This window comes from Helianthus annuus, chromosome 15, assembly GCF_002127325.2.
Source record: "Helianthus annuus cultivar XRQ/B chromosome 15, HanXRQr2.0-SUNRISE, whole genome shotgun sequence".
NCBI lineage: Eukaryota > Viridiplantae > Streptophyta > Magnoliopsida > Asterales > Asteraceae > Helianthus > Helianthus annuus.
In genome coordinates this window covers 42,589,442-42,610,365 of record NC_035447.2, presented here as the reverse complement: position 1 = coordinate 42,610,365, position 20,924 = coordinate 42,589,442, and the positions used below count along the sequence as shown (strand labels likewise).

At 36.7% G+C, this 20,924-nt stretch overlaps 2 long non-coding RNA genes across 2 annotated transcripts; one reads left to right on the top strand and one right to left on the bottom strand.

The window, feature by feature from the left end:
- Window positions 1–4,170: 4,170 nt before the first annotated feature.
- LOC110911450 lies at window positions 4,171–11,901 on the bottom strand. Its single transcript, XR_002576967.2, has 3 exons — window positions 11,779–11,901; window positions 10,653–10,739; window positions 4,171–4,340 (listed from the first exon to the last, which is right to left on the bottom strand). It is a non-coding gene; the product is annotated as an uncharacterized LOC110911450 (long non-coding RNA).
- On the top strand, window positions 5,394–9,248 carry LOC110911449. The gene is made up of 4 exons (XR_002576966.2): window positions 5,394–5,863; window positions 8,026–8,161; window positions 8,270–8,568; window positions 8,785–9,248. It is a non-coding gene; the product is annotated as an uncharacterized LOC110911449 (long non-coding RNA).
- Window positions 11,902–20,924: the final 9,023 nt, after the last annotated feature.

The window sequence follows — 20,924 nt, the reverse complement described above, 5'->3', positions numbered from 1 at the left end:
TTGTTGAGTATAGCATTTCTGAAACTAAACAGCTGTTGGACATGATATTGTGTTTACACAAGACAAAATCAATACCCACATCTGATCAAGCAGATGCTAAAATTATTTGTCAAAAGTCAAAATACTGCTGCACAATCAATTGTTATACTAATGATCTTCATTATTGCTTTCTACCACTGTTGTACCTTAAATGCTGTTGTGCCTCAACATCTGCTCTCTAAAGTCTGTCCACTGCTGAAAGTCAACCCCTGCTCCATGAAAATCTTGAAAAACACTGATGTTCAAAATCATTGTTCTATCCACTGATATACTATCCACTAATAGTAAAAATCATCCACTGCCTCATTTTGTTACCGTTGTAACTACTGATGGTTGATCCATCAGTGGTTGTCAAAACAACTGTCCTCCAGTATTTACTCTTTCATCAGGTGTTGACACGTGGTCAGCTTTTTAGTCGTCAGATCGTTATAACCGCTGCCACATCAGCATTCACTTTTTCCCTAAAATAAAACCTTGATTAAACCCAAACAGGGGCTTACACTGTCGAATTAAATTCCAAAATTCTCTTCTCAAAGCAGTTTCCCACTCTTCTTCACAAAACTTTCTTCGATCTTCTTCATCAAAAAATGACGAAATCAAAACCGAAGTCAAAATCAAAACCATCTTCTTCCTCTACCACTTCCTCCACCCCAACAGACGCCACTCAAATGGCCGCTGAAACCATAGAAATCCGTTACAAAGCCCCTCACAACTATGTGGGTATACTCACAAAACCCACAACCGACAACACCTTTGACACCATCATTGACACCTTATCTGCATCAAAGTATAAAACTTTGATAACAGCAGACGCTCCCATCTATCTAAAAACCCAGAGAGAATTCTGGAACAATGCCACCCTTGAAAAACAAGGAGACATTGTCACAGCCATCAACTCCTCGATACAGGGTAAAAAGATTCAAATCTCTCCACAATCTTTTTCTGAAGTCTTCAAACTCAATGATCTGAAAGGTAAAACTTCTTTTTCAAAAACTGAGTTGAAAAGGGATTTAATAAATAGGGGCTATGCAGAACAACCAAAAAGGGATACCTTACAAAAAGGCTATTTCCCTTCTGCACCCAGATTTTTGTTTCACACTCTATTGATGTGTGTTTCTAATAAAACAACGTCTTTTAATGAAATACCATCGAAAATTCAATGCCTGGGGTATGCAATTTTAAACAATGAAAATTTTAACTATTCCAAGGAAATATTTGATGACTTGGTAAAAAACGTTGATAATAAAGCATTTCTGCTCTTTCCAAGATTTTTAAGCTACTACTTTGAACAAAAATTTGTAAAGGAAGATGCAGAATTGCCCAAACAAGGTGCTTCTTTTAAAATAAACTGTTTAACACCTGAAACATTCTCTACAATGTTGGCACCAATAAAAACAAAAGCAGAGGTACCTGAGCAGAATTTAGCAGATGAAACTGCTCCTCAGGTATCGGCTGCTGAGCCCACTGCTCCAGGTGATCAAAGCAGCACACCCACTGTTTTGAAACCCACACCTGCCACCACAAAAAGAACCAAAAAGAAAACATCCAGAAAGCCCACCAAACCTAAACCAAAGGCACCTCTAGAAGATGAGATCCCAGAGTCAATGCCAGTGACAGCACAAAAGTCACCAATAACCACTGCTGCTACTTCCTCACAGCAGATGGAAGAAAGATCTCAACCCTTGCCTCAAACTCCTCCTGCATCCTCACAAAAGGATCAGGTTGTAAGCACAGGGACCCCACAATATGAAGCTCTGGACCCACTTGGATCCATCTTCCACAGTCCTAATCCCAAGGACATGTCTCTTTCAACCCCTTCACCCTCACCATCCATATTACCACAATCCATGATACCCTTGTTGCATACAGTTCGTATTACTCAGACACAAACCAGTTCTTCTCAAACACCTATCACTGAGAATATACTCCCACAAGTGACTGGGTCTGATGTTGATATCTCTGTTATCCCAGCAACAACTGAGGAGGTTACACTGCAGGAATTACAAGTAATTCCTGTCAGTAGTTCAAGTGGAGCAGCCACTACAAATGTTGAACCCACTGGTTTGCATTTGGACAGTGATTACATTCATAAGACTCCCTTGAAGGCAATTTCTTCAATAGCACCACTGAGAACCACCAGTGAGATTGTTTTAACTACTGGCAACATCAAAAGGTTATCAGGTGCTGAAGAAAGAAGTCCCCAGTACCAAGAACAAGGGGCATCAATGGCTTATTTTTGGGACTCTGTTCCTAAGTCATACATTGGTAAAACCACTGCTGGTGGGGATTCAGATGATCCTGTTAATTCAGGTGATGATTCAAAATACCAGGAATTGACGGGCAGGGTTGAAAACCTGGAAACCTCAGTTGCTGAAATAAAGGATATGGTGCAGCAGCTGTTAAAAGCTCAGAAAGCCCAATCCACTGCTCCTCCTGCTCAAGCACCTGCTCAACAGGCACCTGCTGCAAATGAGTTATGGACCATGTTCCAACCACTGCTAGAAAGACAAAAGCAGATGGCAGATCAGCAGCATGCTATACATGTTCAAAAGCTGACAAATATGGTGGAATCAAGATTCAAAGATACTCAGGCAGATATCAAAGCTATCAAGGCTCACATTCAAAGTGCCTGTGGAAAAGTTCCCTCCACTGTTCTCTTCATGAATGAACCCTTCCCAGATAATGTCAAAAAGGGGGAGAAGATCAAGTGGAAGAAAAAAGGAATTGATGATGGTATATATGTTGAGCCAGAAAATAGCCAAACCAAAACTGTAGTATCAACACACACCATATCACCACACACCACCACAACTACTGCTCCACCACCATCTGTGTCTACAGCACCAAAACCATCATCACCATCAAAATCAGCCACCCCATCATCACCTCCTGCCAAAAAGCAGAAGACAACAGATGTTACAACATCTGTTGTAATGACAACAGTGGTTGAAACACCAGTTGTTCCAACTACTGTTAGTCAGTCACTCATCACCACTCAAACAACTGCTATCACAACCCCTGCTCAAAAGCAGAAGACATCTGCTGATACATCAGTAGTTGTAATGACAACAGCAGTTGAAACACCAGTTGTTTCAACAGCTGTTAGTCAACCATCCACCACTGCTCTCACCTTTCCTACCTCACAACCAAAGCTCTTTACCAGAAAAACAAAGCCAATCTCTGCCGATGAGGACATACATGATCCTAATGCTGCAAAATATCCACTAGAACTAGAAGCTATCAAAAATGAGATGAGGCAATTGTATACAGAGGAAGATCCTTCAAAAAGAAGATTCCCCTCACTCATAGGCTTTATGGCACCAGAGGATATGGATGATTATCTCAAGCTCAAGGAGAGACAGGCTAAAGTAAGAGCTAAAGTTGAAAGTGAAGGTCTAAGTGACGAGGCCATTGCTGAAAAACTGGAATTCTTCCTCTCAAAAGTAAAGCAGATGGAAGGGTTTGCACAAGAACTGAACAAAGAAAAGGCTGATCAACGAAATAAGTTAAGAAAAGAATATCTAGCCAACATCATGAAAGAGAAATTCTATCCTGCTGAAGAAAAACAGTTTGAAGAATGGCCAATAGTTGCTTTAAAGCATGAGGCAGAGAGGATTGAAAAAATCAACAATGATCCGAAAAAGAAGAAGAATGCTCCAAATTGGAGCAAATACAAAAAGCTCATTGCTGACCTAACTGCTGAGTACAAAAGGAAGAAAAAGGAGCTGGTGGATGCAAAAATGGATACTGCTGAAGCCATATCAAAATGGTCAAAGCAGCAGACTGATGAAGCCTATGAAAGGCTGAAGAAAAGGAAGATAACTGTTTCAGGCACTTCAAAGAAACGTGAACAAATGATGAAGCTTGAACAGCAGATTGAAAACCTCAAAACAGTGTTCAAATCAACAGATAATCCTACTCTTTTGACAAACTAAGAAGAAGGAAAACAACTGTCTGAAGAAGAGGTCAAAGAAAAGGAAGCTGAGTACTTCAATGATGCCATCATGAAAATGGGTCTAAAAGAAGAGAACTCAACTGTAATACCCTAACACGCTTTAACTGAAAAGACGCAGTGGAAAATTCGTACCATAAAATTTCTTTCGTTAAAAACATTTTTGACCTACTTGCAAGTTCATTATAAAATACCTTCTTACAATATAGGTATCTTTTGTACACATTTACAAAATAAAAGCATAGCTTATAACTATCATTTTACATAATCAAGGATCCCCGTACAATCTATCTTGTGACTCGGTCTTTGATCGCTACACCTCATGATGGTAATCTGTTCTTCGTACAACCTGCACCCACCACATACATTCACAACATTAGCATACATCATATACAAAGAAGGTTCTTAATCATGTAGTCTCGTTACGTTCTATCCATATATACTTTTCATCCCGTTATCTTTCTAGATCTTGTCATTCCATCCAGGCGTCTAATCCTTGACGAACTTCAATATAGTACCTGCACTATGTTTCATTCTCGATGCACACTGTTAATAACGTCAATACTTAAATGTATTGAAACTACGTAAACATTACATACATGACGGTGTACTTACATTCCTACTCACATACATACCTACATACATACATAACACTACTAGAAAATGAGGCTAATGCAACTTTTTAGATGCAACCTTTTTCAATTGTGTTGCCTTTGAGTCTAATGCAACTTAGCTCATCATAAAGGTTGCATTAGAAGATCTACTGCAACCTTTTTTTTATAAAAAGTTGCTTAATTTTATTGAAATGCAACCTTTTTATTTAAAAGTTGTAAATTTATTAAATTTTGCAACCTTTTTTTTGAAGTGTTGCAAATTTTATTAAAATTTATAATTTTTGTTAAAATGGTTACATTTTTAAAACTTATATACTAACTCTTATTTAAAAAGGTGCGTAATCCAGTGAAAATGACAAAACTGTATAAAAAGTTTCAATGTATAGATTGTAAATAGCTTCCTTAGTTGTTTTAGTGTAGTGATATTTGATATTTAAATAATATTCTTTTATAACATAATAATATAGGATTAATTGTCTGCGTATATCAAGAAATAAAAAAACAACTCTTTAATCCTTTTAGAAAAAAATAACAAACGCATCCCATGAAATCCTAAAAAAATTACTTTAAAAACTGTTATTTTACGTCATCACACTATCGTGTCTTCGGGCGAGTGTTCACAGCCTTCTGCCCTAGGTGAGGGTTTTCTGCAGTTCGGAGACGAGTGTATCCCGATGTGATGATTCGCCAGTAGTCCATTTAGAGGATTCGTTGACCGTTAAAAAAAACATGGATTGAACCCATGACCTTCTGTTAATTCACCAACACCATTAGGCTATTCCTAAGTGGATTAGATAACGCGATCTTACTTATAAGCATTTCAATATTGTTATTATTTCATAGTGTTGAGTCTCCATAAGGTATCTTGTTAGATATTATTAGTTGCAACCATTTTATATATAAAAAAAATAATAGCCGAGCCATATCCCTCCCTAAAACTTCCCTCCAATATCGATCACTACCCTCATTTTCTCCTTGACCACACCCCCAAAATCAAAAATTAAATTTCCTAATTTCCCTCAAAGTTGAAGGTCATTTTGAGTTTTGACAAATTCCCTCTACACCAGCGCAACAATGGAGGCTAATAATGCAACAATGGAGGGGACTCGTAATCACAACAAAAATGACAACATAAGATCATTGTCGGAGATTGCCAAGGAGGAACGATGGTCAGACCAGGACCCGCCCCATTGTGTTGCCCAAAGCGCCCACTCCGGTTCCAGTAGGCTTATCTCGATTCACTTCCATCTTCTAACAGGTATGATTAGGGTACATGATTGATATTAATTTCGTGTTGAGTACTTCAGTTAAACTTGTAGTTTGTTCTAGGGTTTAGGTTTTAACATCTGAATGTTTTGATTTGATAAATCACCTTACTTTGTTCGGTGAACTGCAATTAGGTCGTTATAATCCCTTTTATACCCTATAAAGTGAAACATTTGGTTGTAAATTGGTGGTTTTCTATCTTGAAGAAGTATTATATACATATACAATTATCAACTTGAGTCATACCTTTTCGTTTAAAAGTTGCGTCGGTTAGAAAATTATATTATGTTACTTATATCTAAAAGTTGTCTTTGGTTAAAATACGTGGTAAATTAAATGTACACAAAAAGTCTTTTGCAAACCGACGCGCTGTTTGACATTTAGTTAAATTAGTGTACAAACTCACATTATATTTTTTAAAACGACGCATCTTTTTGGTAACAATTCTTTACAAACGCAACATTATATGAAAATCAGAAAGTACATATAACACAAAATACGAACTGTTGCGGTGGTTATCCCGTATTTTCAACACAAACGACGTGGTACGACTCTTAGTTACCCTTCCTTTTTGTTTAATCTAATTCCCTTTTCTTTTAGACATCAACTGCCGCATGATATTACAGAATTCAAATTGCCACAGAGAATTCAACTGTCGCATGATAATTATAATTTTGTTTATAATTTCTCGATTGATTAGTTCCAGATTATATTTTTTGATTCGATACATCATACATATTATCATTTAGTAATTCAAATAAATCAGTATGTTCGTCTATTTTTTATTCTATTGGTTATGTTACCCTTTGTTTGCGTATTTAATCGAGGTTTGTTTTAAGGCTTTTGATCCATTTATACGATAATTGAGTTGATTGTTGCTGGAGACGATAGTGTGGATGTTTTAATGGTGATAATTGGGGTTAATTGTTTGTGTTTTAAAATTTGTTTTTTATTCACACGTTGCATTCAAATAAGTTCCTAACTCATGACTCATGAGTCATATGAACTAAGTTATCGATGGTTGTTAGTACAATGAGACCACATCTTCTAACCTTAACCCCATATAACATGCATTGGTTTCAAATTGTTAAGCTGTATATCACAGTCTGGACATTAACCCAACTCTACCGTACAGGTAATTGCTTAGGCGTGGTTGTCTAGATTGTTGGACTAGGGTTTGATTAAACGTTAATGTGATCGATTGATTGGATAGTTTGTTTGTTGAATTCACTTAGTTTTACCTGTAGGTGATTTAATTCGCATGGATGAATTCTTAGACGTGGTTGTGATTATGATGACATTTTAAATGCACTTTTAGTTACTGGGTAACTTTTTTTATAGGGGTTGTGACATTTTAAATGCACTTTTAAGATTGTTATATTGGAGACTTAGTCTTTGTAAAATAAAAACTAGGATCAAGATATGATCCTTTTTAAAATTTTAGATTTTTAAGTGTTTTTTATGTGTATTATCATATATTTGTAAGCGAGAAAATCTTTTTGCCCCCCCCCCCCCCCCTGAAAAAAACGCCTTACTCGGTCGTACCTCCTGCACTCTTAAAAAACCGGCCCTGCTTGATTAGATCCAAATTTTGACCATAAAATCATAGACTGTAAGATCTTGATCATATCGTGTATGTGAGTGGAATCGAGATCACGGTTTGCGTACTGATCTATGTTGTCAAAGACGCAAGGCGCGGGCGAGGCGCATCGGCCTCGCCCGGAGCCTAGGCACAAGGCGCAAAAAAAGCGTGGGCTTTCTTAAGAAAAGCGCACATAGAGAAAAACTCAATTAATTTTATAAGATATACAATCTTTATATTTTTCTTTATATTTCTTTTTTTATTTCTGTCTCGGGCTTACGACTCGGTTCGCCTTGAGGCCTACGCTTCATGAGGTGAAGGGAAAACGCCTCGACACTCGTTTCCTTTTTTTAATCCTTGTTTTGTTTTTAATTAAGTTTTGCCATTAATTGTAAGAGTGTCGGAAGTCTCTTCTTTTACATTTGCTTATAGAGAAGTTGGTATGTATACAACTAAGATAATATCAGATAAAGAAGCTGACTTTTGTCAGCATAGAATTTGGCAGCTTGCTGTCATTTCACTTTTTCATGGTGTTTTCTCTATTAATTTTGAATGCTTCATCTTGATTTCAGGAGATGGGATTCGCAAATGAAGATGAAAAACTCAATGAAAAGAGCCTACTTTTATGGAGCGCAAGAATATAGGTGGCAGGTATAAAGGAAACAATGATGGATACAAAGAAGATTTACTGGAAGAGCATCATCAAATGTATTATTCATCAACATGACACATCTTAGTTTCAGTTATACACAATTCCTCATAACATACATAAACCTAAAACTGAAAATGCAATTATAAAGTTGTTTTTGATTGTAGATGCTATTTCATGACATCTGGATCAATAACTCTACCCCTACGAGTTGTGTTGGAGACAAAAGCTGCCTAAAACCGAAAGTTCACTAAAACTTTTTAGGGATATTCAGAGTTAAAATTATTAAATTATATTGAATAACCAACTTATATGAAGTTTTACGATGTCAGCAGGTGTTGGGGTCCACTCGCTGGTAGTCGGGTTCCCTTGCAAGAAGCATGATGTGCAAATTCAACTTCATGGACGAAATTCAAGGCCGTCTCATTTGTGCCATCTACTTTGATGACCCAACATGCATAATTTGGTAAACTTTATTTTTTGCTGATGTGAAAAAATGGGTAGTTTAGTTGACTAGTCATGGTGGGCATTTTATGGATGAAACGGGTCGGGTTGACCAAAACCTCTTTGACAAGTTTATCTAACAACTTAGTGTGTCAGTTGTCAAATATTGTTATGAAACTATATTAAAAAACTGGACTTTTTGGTATCTAATGTGGTTAGTTTAATATTTTTTTTGTAGGTGTCGAGAAAAATCATACTATTTGTTGAATTTGCCCAAAATGCTTATAAGTAGTTTCGCAACAAGGCAGCATTTTCAAGATCAATAAGTGTATGTGGTCGAGTTTTATTTTAAGCAGTTTTAGGTAGGTTGACTATCACGTTAGCAGCCCGACGTAATTATAATTGAAGCTGGATAATGGAGGATATTGCATAAGGAAGAGCGTGGAGTGGTAATATTTTGCAAATTTTTAATATGAAGAACACCTTCAGAAACATTTTGACATCCAATGAGCAAACTTTGAAGCTAGGATGCGAAGTATCATAGATAGCTACCTATCAGAGTACTTTAAGATCTTAGAGAATGGTAGGAGGTTTTTGTTACTTTTATCATTGTAATTACAACTTTATTTTGATTACATTGTTATTTAGAATTGGACAGATGTTAAATTATGATATAAGATATGTATTATATTTGTGTTATTATTGTGTTGGTGTATTTGAGGCATAGAATTTTTCATACTTGAAACTATAATGCTATAGAGTTGCATTTGATTGTAAAAAAAAAGGTTGCATATGTTGTAACTAAAGTTTTAAAAAGTGTTGCATTTGATGTAAACAATGGTTGCATTTGATTGTAACAAATGTTGCATTTGAGGTAGCAAAGGTTGCATTTGAGTGTTAGAAAGGTTGCATTTGAAAGTAAAAAAAGTTGTTTTAGCATATAAAAAGGTTGCATTGTGAAAAGGTTGCATTTGAATAATAAATGCAACTCTTTCAAAAAAGGTTGCATTATCTAACAAAAAGGTTGCATTATATCTAATGCAACTTCACCTAATGCAGCTTTTGATAAAAGGTTGCATTAGGCCTAACGCAACCTTTAAGAGGCCTAATGCAACATTTTATCGAGGTTGCATTAGCTTCATTTTCTTGTAGTGTAATTAGATACAAACATACCTTCCCGCATACATACGTGCATACATAACTACATACAAACATACATTCATAAAACAGATCATAACTACACATGTGCGTACCTTCGCTCACACGTACACGTACTTACATAATTACATAAATACATTCATACATACATACTACCTCATATTCATGATTACTTATTATCTTAAGCAAATTGGGAAGAAGTTAAATCTATACACACGTACCCACTTACTTAGTTCATTACCCCGCATACTCGCTCCCACTTCCTGATCTTACCCACACCTCATAAACGCTCTTTTAATGCTCTCCGGGTATGTTTCGGACCTTAAGAATGAGTTCCGAACTCACCCGTAACTTATCAAGCCTTTCGGTAGGGTTGAGGAACATTATAAGGACTTAACAAGGCTTGGAATGGGTCCACGGGACCCGAATTCGAAGAGAAAACAAAGAAATCCACAAATTTACTTTTGCATCTGACCTCCAACGTAAGCTACGGTGGCTACCGTAGCTTACGATGGCCCTCAAAACTCTACGGCAGCCATAACCTGCCTTACGGCAGAAATAACATTCCCAGCACCCACCGTAGCTTACGGTGGGCACCGTAAGCTACGGTGATGCCCAGTTCAGTCCCCATTTTAAATACTAAAATTTGCATATCTGGCTCGTTTTGCATCTGTTTCACTTGAAACTTGTTCCTAAACATTCGTAAAACAATTCCTTACATATTAGACTAAGAATCCTTATCCCGGGTCCTTATTCATTAACAATTTTATTACCGTTACCGCACTATTTCTTAATTATTCGACCCGTTTGATCCCACAACGTACCCTCGACTATCTAGATCAATACTTATCCCAATACCAACAATCATTTCACACCTTACATGACTTCACCTCATTTATAAACGAGAATGTTTTATGCATACTAGGAAGTGAGTTGGATGTCACATACCTTGAGCGTCCAAGTTCAAGCATAGGTTCCATGCTTCCTTTTGACCCGTTAGCCTCCATACTTGAGCCCGTAGACATGCTATCCATCCTTTCATAACCATACATTGATACCCTTGTTAGTAAACAAGGCCACACATAGCATCAATCACGATAAATCTATGCTCAACAATTTACTTTCATTAGTGGATTTCTTGCAACTCATAGCATAGATTAACAATGAGATCCTTTTTACTCGCATAATATAAACATGCCATTACATATCTCGCTATGAATATACCGTACATCACTTTGACTTCCTAAACCGTACATTTATGATAAGAGATCCACCTTACAACATTCCTACCATTGTTGACTTTCCATAAAGTCAACCATCAAGCATTTCAATTTCCAACTTAGACACACATTCATTCACGAATTAACATGTTAGACCATAGTCATTATGCCATCTACGCTTCATACTCATTTTGTTGGACATATTTGGTCGCATAATCAAATAGTTACATATACACATATACATACCATTCCGTTCATAACAACATCTTCATATTTAACGCCAATATCATTTAAGTTTACTCTTTTCTAGGATTCTCATTCGTTCCATAACTATTCTTAAGCCGAAACTAATATAATCAAACAATCCATATAGATTCATCACATCATTCAAGCGTATAGTACGGATTTTACATATTATTGTCGTTTAGGCATTTCATCAAACACCTTGTGTGCGTACTAACATCTAAGCTTAATGTACAACTAATTCATGCATATCCTTCTAACCTCATACATAATTCACCAAAATCCCTCCTCCTAATCATCATGAATCATTTCTACATAATCATTAAACATACTAGTATCACATTTCTTTCAATTCCTCTAACAAGAATCTATCATGCATGCCAAAATACATCAATATTAAGCAAGAATTGGACATGGGTGATCATTCAAGTTGTCATCATCACCATAACCAAATGGGTTTCACATATAAACATCAAATTAACCCAAACCATGCCTAATTCATGTTCCAAATGAGGATTCTAACACATACTCATACTTAATTTCATACAATTTCAAACTTTACAACATAACCCACTTCGGGCATGATCATAAATCTAACTTTCAAGACATACCTCGCGATCTCCTTGTGAAGGTGATCAATAATCCGTGCTCGGTTAAGAGTTTAAGCTTCATTTAACCTTTTAATTTGATGATTTCTTGATTAGGGTTCTTGAGCTCTCATGGAGCTTCCTGGCTCTTCCAGAACACACGTACGTGTGTGTGTTTGTGTGTATATTTTACACATATAACCTCATCTTTCATTTTACCTCCCTTTAGTCCCTCATGTTTGATAGTTAAACATAATTGGCACCATTTTCATATTTCCTTAGCTTTTACCTTTCCCTTAACTAGGTTAATTAGCCTAGTTACTTATTTCATAATTTATTCTAGAGGAACATACAAAATATAAACATTCGGTTTTTGGGGTGTTACATCAACAAAGCTTCAGAACCTTTTTAAGAAGGTATTAACCAAGCCTGCATCACCAAACACTTTGACAGGCATGACAGACTTTGAGAGGCAAGAGCTGATCGAAAAAGAGACTGCAGAAGACATAGCTGCAGCTAACAATGTCATTGAGATGGCCTTCAAAAAAATGTCTGAAAGTCTGCAAGTTTTCACAAGGCTAACATCTCCAAACTCATCTTCAAATAAATCTCTCCCTAGAGACCCATTGGGATTAAAAGTACTAAAGTGGATGTCTAATCAAAAGACCCACGTATTGACCTTGGTCAGATCCAATGGCGAAATGAAGTATATATCAAGGAAAGAAGCACTAGGCCTTAGTGTTGAAGATTTGCAGGATCTCCTTGAACTTACATTGTGTAGGGATGAAGATGACCTGAGTTCCAAGAATTTTGAAGAAGAATTTAAAGAACAAGCTAAGGAACTTCTGATGAGGAATAAAGATCCAGAATAATGAAGGGTTTTGGCATTATATGTTCCAGGGGGAGATTGTTGGGATTGAACCCTACCAGAGGAACAGATAATGAAAGCCAAAACCAGATCACAACAGTTGACTCATAATAAACAGTTGCTTACACTTGGTTTTCCCCTTGACAGTGGTATTCTAACAGCTGATGGATCTTAAGTACTGCTCACTATAACAACTGATGAACCAAACACTGATGAGATTCTAAAGACTGCTTAAGACAAACACTGTTGCTCTATCTACTGATGTTTCCTAAGTACTGCTGAAGACACAAGCACTGCCCATTCAAAGACTGATCACCTTTGAAGAAAGCACTGAAGCTCAACATCAGTGCTCAGGCTACAACAGTGGAACGTGAAGCAGTTGTTATCTCTTGTTTTGTATTGTACTTATAATCAGATGTTACACATCAGTAGTTTATTTAGAACAGTATTTATAGGTTGTTAGTTTGTTAGATGTCACTATCATGGTGACGTCAGCAGAGATGCTTCAGTGGTTTGGTTTGCCTATAAATGGAGCAGTACCCTGTACTGTTATATTTGATTGACTGAGTGGATTCTTCTTCTTCAGTCTAATCCTTTCATCTTGTGCAACCAACCTTGGGGTATCAGGCTAAGGGGGAGCTTAGTTCTGTAAACATGCTGTAATCATTTGCTTTGTATCTCAATCATTCAACTTAATGAAAAGCATTTGTTTACCAAACTATTTTCTCTTCACATCCACCGCGCAATGCATGCGGTTATTGATAGACAGAAGAATCATGGTATGCACTTCCGTGTACTAGCTAAAGCGTTACGTATGTCCGGTGGAGATCACATTCATTCCGGTACCGTAGTAGGTAAACTTGAAGGGGAAAGAGAAATCACTTTGGGCTTTGTTGATTTACTGCGTGATGATTTTATTGAAAAAGATAAAAGTCGCGGTATTTATTTCACCCAAGATTGGGTCTCTCTACCAGGTGTTCTGCCTATAGCTTCGGGACCTCTCCTGCCAGAATCATAAACTCCGGATTCTTCTGCTGTTCCTGGAGCTGCAGAAAGGGATGCTCTTTTGATTATGTTCACAAAGTTTGTTTCTCGTTTCCGCTGCACTTAATCTCATTTTATATTCATTGTTCTGTCAGAATTATACAAACGAGCACAATCATGACAGCCTCCGATCCTAACAAATTCTTACTGTTCACTTAATGGTTAGAATACTTTTTTTGGAACTGCAACTTTCATTAGAAAAGACGCTAGCAAAAAGCTAGGCCAAACAACGGAACATAACAATGAAAAGGTTACCCAATCTCTCCATGAGATCCTATTGAACTTAAACCTGTTTTTTACCCAAAGGTACCCCAACTGCTTGACGTCTTCAATAATCTTCGTATGTGTACCATCGTTGTAGATTATCGTGTTTTGTTCTCTCTAAATGCACCAGTAGATGATAGCAATGATACTATTAATCAACTTTATTTTGTTTTTAACCAAGTTCTACATACAATGCAATCGACCCAAGTCTTAAGCGGTAAAGGCGAAGATTTATGGGATCTTGAACCAATCAATGATATAATTCCAAACCATAGATGTTGTGAAACAAGATGTGAGAATGTGATTGTTGTTCTCGTCCACTTCGCCACAGAATCTGAAAAGAGATGATCCGATGGGGATGTTTCTTCGAGCAAGAGCGTCTAGATTGGGAATCCGATCTTGAAAAGCCTTCCACATAAAAATATTAACTTTGTTTGGGATCTAATTGTTCCATTCCATAACCTTTTCGCCCCGACTCCACCTAACCTCACAAATTGCCTTCTTCATCGACGAAATAGAGATGTCCCCATTATCATTTTCAGACAATTTCCACAGATCTGGCAGCAGTAAAAATGATATTGTATTCAGCAAAGATAAGAAACTATCCAGCTCAACCCCTTCGTTTCATCTAGCTCTTGTTTAGAATTAAACTTAGAATACTTATTTAGAGGTAATTACGTGTTATTTCCTTTAATTACTTTCATCACTAGTTATGAATGTAGTTTGCAAGGGCGGTCCTTAGGGTGGCTGGGAGGACCTCCGGCCGGGATACATTTTTTCGGGGCACAATTCTTTTATTAAAGTTGGAGGATTCAAATAAGAAGAAAAATTTTGTAAGAAGAAAAAAGAATAAATTTCACCAATAAGAATAATTCATTTTGTTTTATTTAATTTTTGTATTTTATATTATTGTAAGTGTATAATGGTAACCTTATTTTGATTATTAATTTGTAGGTTCCTCTTTAATAGCTAACTACATTAAATTTTTAACTTATTTTTAAAATGTAAATTTAAAAAAAATAATAATAATTTAGAGTGTAGGGTAAATTACGAGCTGTGTAAGATAAAGTGTAGGATAAATTACGAGCTGTGTAGGATAAATTTCGATATGTGTAGAATAAATTTTAATATGTATAGGATAATTTTCGAGATGTGTAGGATAAATTTTGATGTGTACAGCAAAAACATTTAATGGGGTGGATGATGAAACTCTTTATAACTAATTAATTAGTCAATGATAATAATAAATAAGATGAGAGAAAAACAATTTAATGTTTTACAATAGTATCATTTGTTCTTTTTTCTTCTCAAATGATACTCCCATATATATATATATATATATATATATATATATATGGTAGGGTTCATGAGTTAACAATGATGTATTTGTGAACAAAATGAACTTATCCTGACCATTGATTTTGTAGATCTAGATTTTTTCTTTAGTGGCAAGATTGTAATTATTTTTTGTAACTTACATGTATTTTAATAGACACAAGGTATAATTGTAGTTTTCTCTCTTCATTTAATTAATTGATTTTTTTTCTTTCTCTACTGATTTTCTTTTTCCAATTAAAAGAATATTTAATTACATTCTCTATACTTTTTTTCTCTCACAAATTACCTAACTTAATATTTGATAATTTAAAAAAATACAAACATTATCAAATATTGTTCCATCTAGAACATGATTAAAAATATTTAGTTACATTCTCTATACACATATGTATTAGATCAATGTTTGATGAAAGATGCATAGTGGAAACAATATGTAATATTATACACAAGTGTAGAAGTCTCGTATATACCGACCTGTATACACTATGTACTTGAATAATACACAGGTGTATATGTCTGGTATATACTGACCTATATTCACATATGTACTTGAATAATGCACAGGTGTATAAATCTGGTTTATACCGACCTATGGGAACAAGATGTAATAATACACAAGTGTATAAATCTTGTATATACTGACATGTATACAAATATGTTAAAAATCATAATTTAATAAGGTTTGATATTTAATTTTAAAAAAGAACATAATTTATTTAAAAAACATTAGCCATTCAATCTCTTATAATTAAAATAATAGAGAAATAATTAAAAATGAGAGAGAGAGAGTTAAGAGATGAGAAAATTAAGGGATTTTAATTAAAAGTACTTGGCTAATGTCAATTTTACCCCTTTGGTCTAAAAAATGATCAAGGACCAAGATTAGTTCACTCATTTCACTCTCAAGAAGTTGTTGACAAATGAACCTAATCCTATATACATACATATACATATATATATATATATATAGTGAGGTGCGATGGAGAACACTAAAAAAGTGGGAAACCGGGGAACAATACATTTAACGTTTTTTATACATCTTAAAAATTCAATTTAAAATGCTAAAAAAGTTTTTTTTTTCAAAAATTGTTCGAAGCTTTTGCAAATAAAGATGTAGAAGCCATTACAATAAAGAAAAAATTCAAAATTATTCTTTGGCAAGGTTGCTTATGAGAAATTTGACCTTATATTCCCTTTTGGGTTATTAGATTTTATCACCCTCAACTATTAGTCATTGGGTACTGCCACCCCAAACTAACACTTTGACGCTTGACACCTCCAACTTAACATTTAGTGTGTTCTTGCACCACATTGTTAACTGAGCACTAACTCAGTAAGGTTTTTGTCTACGTGTCAACTCCCTTCCGCATTTATGATGTGACAACCCGAGTTTTCAAGGTCTTTCCTCGACACGTTACTTGTTTCGCAAAGTGTTTTCATAATTCGTTTGCGGTGTAACTTGTTCATGTTTGATGTATTGTATTATAGTTTGGATTAAATAATGAACTTGTGAATTGTTTGGTATATGTTGGTGTATTATTCATGCATGACGAAACATATGACTTTCGCCATTACCCTCACTCGACGAAACATTGGGGTTTCGCCACACACACCACGACAAAAGATGGTTATTCGCCGTGTGGGCTTGCGGCCCAGGTGAGGCCCAAGCACGAATCACTTATATTTATCTCATATGCGCATAACACTACGTAGGACCAGAATCGGCGAAACCCTAGGCAAACCCTAAACTTTCACTCACCTCTCTTCTCCTCCTTTGAACCCGACGGCAAACTCTCCTTGATCCGAGTGTCCTTCGATTCCTTCTTGACTGCGGTTAGTGTATGATTCCCATGGTTCTATCTATCTATTTGTCATACTTGGTTATGTGATTTCATAGTGTGATAATTGGACAGTAGCTTAGTATGATGATTCATGTTTGGATTGTATGATAAAAAGGAATTGTAGAAAACATCTTATGTTAGCGAAAACATTGTAGGAGCATGATCAGGGATTTGTTGTATGATTTGGTTGGGAACATATGTAAACATCGCGTAACAATATTAATACGAAATCAAGTGACTTCATGAATTGTTAATGGTTTGATCGATTGTGGTTCTTAGTGGTATGATTAGGGTTCATGATTGATCTATGATTGTATGTTAATAAATTTTAGATTCCTGTTGATGACTCGGGGGAAGACGTTTCAAATGATTAGCGTAACTGATTGTTGTGATTTAGGCAGAACCTTGAAAACTATTGTGTGTGGCGACAAAGGTTCCCACCCCCATGAAACACCCCGTCGACGAAACTCATTAGTATTTCGTCACACGGCATGTCGACAAAACACCCTAGTAATTCGTCACCCATCATGTCGACGAAACACCTTAGTGTTTCGTCGTTTGAAGTTTCGTCGGTAACACCCCGTGTTTCGAAAGTCAAAGTCAAGATTGAAGTCAAAGGAAGAAAAGATTGCTAATTGCAATCTGTCTCTCCTCGCTCAATTCCTGTTTTGACTTCTTTGACTTATAGTTAGCCTATTTTATGTTTTACGTTAGTTGTATTATGTGGAGTAATTATTAAGAATCACAGTAATCGATGTATATTTTTCGCTATGAATCGCTTTACGACTGTGAACAATAGGAAGTAACAATGCGATAAAGTTATCTAAACGCTAATCGAATTAATCTAATCAGCATCGCACTCGCAACTCGAATCTCGCATTTTGGTTATTGTTACGTGTGTGTGTGCCTTATATGTTACTTGTGCATGTGTAATTTACGTTATGTGTGGTAATCAATCGAAATGCAATCGAACTTAATCGCAATCGAATCGCACACGCTAAACGAATACGAAATAAGGATGATTGTATGTTGATATAGTATGATAATTAGTGGAGAAGAGATAGCGCGAGATATGAGTAGTTAGGATTAAAAGTAATTTGACTAAGAAACTCTATCGCATCGCAATGCTCGCAATCGAAATCAAAACAGCAAAACTCGTCGCACCGAACACTCGAATCAGGCGACCGATCGATCAGGCAACCAGCCGATAGACCAGCCGTCCGCGCGGACTGCCGTCCGATCGACCAGCCCTTTCCTCTTTGGGAACTCTATAAATACCCCCTGTCACTTTCATTCTTTCCACTTTTGGAAAAGTGACATCCGACCAATGCATACTCCTCACTTTTCTTCAGATTTCTCTCGATTCCGGTAAGATCTCGTCCTAAATCTTGTACTTCTCTGATCTACACGCACTCCTACACCTTTCTATCTTTTAAATCTTAACTTTTAACCGTGAAATCACCAAGATTCAAGGTGTTCTAGGATGACGTCATCATGTGTTCTTGAGGAACTTCATGTTTTGGCCGCAATCCGCCAAGAACGACTCGGATCTAACTGATTTCCACATAAACTAACAAAGATCTTTCATAGATCTAAACATATTCATAATAAAAAGGATTGAAAGATGGTTTTCCAACTTTCTTTCAACTCTTTTACACTCAATGCCTTCAAAACCGATAGAAACGGAGCTTGTGCCGACCTACTACTCATCCTAGTGGCTGTGTGGCTCGAGATTCAGACTCTATCCACGAGATTTACCAATTTCGGGTTAAACGTGAACTACCATCTCGAACAGTTCACTAGTCGGATTTGGGCGATTCCTGTCCGATCAGGAGGACTAAGTATTGATAAAGTTCATGTTGCTTGACTCGTTATCAAATTGCCTCGATAAAACGACAAAACAACCAAGTGTAAGACGAATAGGTCGACCCAGACGGAGTGCCGTCCGATCGGATTGTTGTCCGATCGAACAGCCAATCCGAACGACTGGTCAAACCGAACGACTTGCACCTTGGGACCCATACTTAAACTATTCACCAGCATTTGAAGTTTGATCGTTGAACGAGTTGTTGTCTGATCGAACTACCAACCAATCGGATTAACCGCTCGAACATGTGACAATTAAACTTCAACACTTGACAATTCTCAACATGTTCAATACACTAGGAATGTCACCCGATCGAACTGTTGTCCGATCAAGTGACAACCTGCTGTGACTTGTTCTTACTGAGGTGCCCAACCGAACAGGTTGCCGGCCGATCGAACGACCGTCCGATCGACCGACCTGAAAGGTAGAGATACTTCAATGTTTTAAAATACTACAACAAAAACTTCAAAAGTCAAACCATCATACACAAACACATCCTTCCCAAAGGTAGAAACAATCCACTCGAACGACTATCCGACCGGACAACCGTCCGAACGAACTGTCACTCACACGATCAGCTGTCCGATCGGACTACCATCTAATCGACCAGCTGTTCGACCCATCAACACTTGCTTTTTGTTTTACGCATCACTTATCGTTATGCTGTCGAACTATTCAGGCTAACCTTACTCTCAAGCGCTCCCTTCAATCCATCAACCGCTGTGAGTATACTCGAACCCTTTTTGCTTTCGCACTTTTGGGTGTTACATATGTTACTTATTCTAAATCACATTGAACACACTACGCAATACTTTTAACGCTAATCGTTACCACATGTTATACGTGACTTAATGAATGCTTGTTTGTTATGTTTACACATGGAATGCTGTCTACCTGACTTAGCAACGATAGTACTATAGTTTGGACTCAGCACCCGTTCACACGGGGTTGTTAAGGACAATTATTTGCATGGTTTACAGTGGTGATCATGTATTACGAACTGCCTTGGGCAGTCAACCCGCAGTCATTGGTATCGATAGGTTCATGTCGATAACTAACATGCTTCGTTTTACTCAGTGTACGTGCTGGTTATGCGTAAACTATTTGAACTCTATATGCTATTATCAAACTTTTATGCTCGCCTTTACACTATGTGTATTGACTTTTATTTTAATGTATGTGACAGGTGCTTAAGGCGTCTATTTGCTTGGAAATCAAGGCTAGGAAATAGTTTTAGTAACCAACAAATAGTTGTCTGTACTATTGAAACCTGAGTTGTCGAAACAGAACAATTTGCCTAGATTTGTCTGTAATAATTTGTTTGCCTTTTGAGACATGGTATGGGGTATGTTACTTTAAACTGATTGGTAATGATAATTGTTATGGAAACTTCTGGACAATCTGTTTCGCTCAGTGCCACGCCCCGATGTTTCCGCCATCGGTTGGGGTGTGACATCGTCGCCCAGTGGTTGGTTCACAGCAGACTGTGGTTATCTTGTGTAGGAAACTTGAATGATTGTTATCTGCCTGTTAAGGATGTTAATCATGATTTGGGAAACACGAAATTTTTTATGATGAATAGCTCATTTAACTGTTAAGTACTTTTACGATACATGCATGCGAACTGTGGATTTGTATGAGTTGGAATAGCTGTTATGTGTTGTCCAATGATCGTTGCTATGAATGCATACCACGATTATGATTTACACGAGTACAATGCGAATGTAAACTGATACGTGTACATGAATACCATAAGCTGTGACTGTTTAAGTGTGAACAAGTAACTAATCAAACCGAGCAAACCAAGGTGAGTTCACTGCTCTTTTCCCAAGCATGCGTCCCGGGGAGGGACATCTGGTAATCGTTCCGGGGAGGAACGTCGGGTTATTGGAATGTTGGTTATTACACTCATTTCTATCATTAAGTCCCCTTACATATACCGATTGGT